Below are 3,744 nucleotides of genomic sequence, written 5' to 3'. Positions count from 1 at the left end.
GGAGGAAGGGTCGGACGCAACCCCCCATATGTGTGGAGGGGAGACGGGAGCTTTGATTGACAGTTGTCTGGCGCGCTGCCCGCTGAGGTTGTTTCCCCTGCTGACTGCTATTATCTCCAGAGGACTTCCCCATCGCCTTGGCAAGGCCAGTGTCAACCCGCTCCCCCGGAGGAGGCTATCGCATTTGGGAGGAGATGAATAGGGGTCCCCCTCGCCCCCAGACGGGCTGCCGGTTCCAGTGAGGAGCGGAGTAAACAGGCTTTATGTGGACACGCTGCCGTGCTGACGTCTCCTTAAACACAATGCTGAGGCTGGATGTGAAGCCTGCTTTGGCCCTGATCACCAAAATACAGCATTGTGTGTGTGCGTGTGTGTGTGTGTGTGTGTGTGTGTGTGTGTGTGTGTGTGTGTGTGTGTGTGTGTGTGTGTGTGCATGCGTGCATGTGCGCGCGTGTGCGTGCGTGCGTGTGTGTGTATGTAAATACCATAAATACTACTATAAAAAGTACATTCTAAAAGAGAGGTGTTTATTTCCGAGATGGGGTTTGCATACCGGCAGTTGTTGTTTTTTGCCACTGGTGAATCCGGTGGCGAAGTTCATCTATGTTTTGATTCATCAGCAATTACCTCTAGCACAAGTTTAGAACCAGAATTACCGGAGTGGCCCGTTCCCTGTGAGGTTGCTTCAACGGCTACGTTAAAAATCTTTGACAGCCTGGGAATAAAACACAGAGCGGCACAAACGGGACGTGGGAGCGTTTTGCGTGCGCTTTTGGTCTCTCGAATGAGCAGGGCCGAGAAGAAGGAGTTGGGCGCCGTCCGTTTCTTAAAGCTTAAAACTAATAGGAGGCGATCCACGCCCGCCTGGCGCTTCGGTAGCACGTTTCCTTTCTAAAGGAATGTGCAGACAGCTCCCCGACAGCTGCACTGTGGGGTGATTGGCATGTTCAATGCACCGTGTGTAATAGAAGTAAACCCTGCACATGGGCAGGTGTGTGTGTGTGTGTATGTGTGTGTGTGTGTGTGTGTGCGTGCATGCATGCATGCACGTGCGCGCGCGTGTGTGTGTGTGTGCTCGCCTGTGTGTATAAGAAAGAGATAGGTAAGTATATAAGTAGAGAGAGGGAGGGGGATGGATGGAGGGAGAAAGGGAGCAAGGAGAGAGAGCGCAGGTGTCATGTCCAGGTTGTTTTTGTTTTTTTCCCATGACAATGGCCCTGTGGTGTTGGGCGTGGAAACCTCCTTTCAACTTGCACGTGTATTAAAATGCCCACGTAGTCGTCCCTCCTAAGAGATCAGCTGTGAAGGGGCCACAAGGATGTTCTACTGCTGCTCCTCTGGACTCCAGTCGGGTCCACTTGAAAGGACTGGAAGGCTGGAAGGCCTGGTGCCAACGCTATGCAGTGTATATCTAATAATATCACATGTATGATTTTCCTCCATTGAAGAGCCATCTGGTTTATTCGTGAACCTTTGATCCGCAGCGCCGTGGTCTAATGTGTTTACTGGGTGTGAAAATACAGGGGGACAGTGTCCCCGGTGGGAAACTACAGCAATGCATTGTACGACTAAATGTACACCTAGACACCTGAACCTATAGTGATACCACCCACACCCTATCATTCTGTCTTTCAGCTCCCTCAATGGCCCTTTCAGTCCACGGCCATTTTTAGATAATGTCACAGTCCCCCACTTTGCTTGTGCGTGCATGCACACAAACGCACACACGCACGCGCGCGCACACACACACAAGCGAGCGGATCTTCACTTCTTCACTCTCAATTTAACCCTGGTGTGTGATAGGCCCCACGGTTTGGCTCCTCACCAGTGTTAATGGCCAATGGAGCAGATATCATAATGAGTGATCAATCCGGTTGCTTGCCGTCACTGCGACACATCAGCCATTCATACAGATTCAGCCCGCCCACCCGAGCGGAAGATTTGGATGCATATTTAATGTTTATCTTGTACAGATCTTGTTATGAGGGAGAAACGTTCACAAACCAAGGCCTTTGAGGGACGCAAAGGCCCACGTTGAAGATGCCGCCGCCACCGTCTGACGGATTGCTTAAAACAAAAAAAAAAAAAAGAAAAATCAGAATTCAACCTTGCTGACGGCACTGATATTGTTCTTACTGTCAAAACAGAGAGAGATCCTTCAGTGATTATGAGCTGTTCAGCCCATTAAACAATTACGATGAAAAAGCCCGCCGCAGATTTATTTCATCGGACAAAGGTGACCCGGAGAAATAAGCAGGAAGCGAAAGAAAGATGACACATCTAATGTCGGGATAGAAGTGCGGGAAGACAATCAGGACGAGCCGGGAGACGGGGAAGGGAGAGGAGGGATGCCGAGAGTGGCTGGTTTTAAGTACCTCAATCATGCACCTGTCACTCCCTTTCCTCACATGGACGTCAGTGTTTACCAAAATGAGGGCTGACAGAAGACATCAGCGCTGGCTTGTGCGCAAACAGCTTGTGTGGACAGCTTTAAAGAGCCAGCCACTTTGCTCGCGTCAATGTTTTTTTTATTATGATTTTTATTATTTTTTTAATTTGACGACCGTGCGAGCGCCCTTTTGAGTCAGTTCCGGGGGCGAGAGAAACCGACACGAGTCCGGGAATTAACCTTTTAGCCGGTCGACTGAAACGGTTTCGGCTCGCGCCTTTGACTTCCACATCCGGATGAATATCGTCATATACGCGCGGTATCATGATATCACCGGTAGCCTGGGAGAGTTAACCGTGCGAGTACAACCCCTGGTTTGTTAAAACAAACTTGAATACATTTGCCATAGAAAACCCCCTCCCCCAGCCTCCCCCGTTTGAGGAAAAAGAAAAAAAAAAAAGCTCAACAATTGCAGAATCATGCATCACAAGTCACCCGCAAAAAAAGTCTGAAAGCAGGTTTCAAGCAAGGCTGGTTCCAATTCATCTGTGATAAATGAGCAGCTAAGACAATCACTGCACATAGTGACATAGAGCGCTGCGAGCTGTCAGAGCGCCGTCGGCCGGGGGAGCCCAGGTGCTCCCCGCGTCCGCCGGGAAGGAGAGGAAGGAGGCGCCGTGCGGCACGTGCGCACAAACACCCCCTCAACTATTAACGCGACTATTAGCCGGTGCTCCGTGACAGAGCTGTGTTTCTGATAGCTTGCCCCCCGGAAAAACCCCATGCCGTCCAAAGAAAGAAAGATCTCTCGCTCAAGTTTGGGGAGCTGAGGTGTGAGCGGAGGATGGAATTTGAGCCTCTCCATGAGTGTCTGCGGGGACGAGTGCAGGTGAGTTGATCAGCAATTTGCCTTCCCTTATCCTCTGAGCCTAACTTATCTTAAGTTACTCCAATTTGCGTGTCTTGTGCGTGACAGGGGAGCAGATGAATAGGTCTTCTGTGTGTGTGTGCGTGTGTGTGTGGTCGCCGGGGTTCGGCCCAAAACTTGGGCGTACCCGCGGTGAACTTCTCTGGTCTCCCGCGCGCACAACGACTCCGGTTCACTCCGGGCTCCTCCTTCGCACTCTTTTTCCCCTCCTGTCCCGCTCTCTCACCGTCAAAACGAGCGGCGGCGTGCGCACAGCGGTTCCGAACGGCGCGCCGACGTCTAGTGTCACATTTGCGCCGCGACGGAGGCTCGCGGGGAGCTTGAGGCGGAGAAACAAAACCCACCGCCGTACGGCACAGGTTGCGCATCGTCGAGAGGGTTAGCGCCATGAGAGGAAATGGGTTCCTGGTCTGGCAAGGTCAACGAA

The sequence above is a fragment of the Zeus faber genome, assembly GCF_960531495.2.
Source record: "Zeus faber genome assembly, chromosome: 3".
NCBI lineage: Eukaryota > Metazoa > Chordata > Actinopteri > Zeiformes > Zeidae > Zeus > Zeus faber.
The sequence above is the reverse complement of the archived record's forward strand: the minus strand, read 5'-3'. Positions refer to the sequence as shown.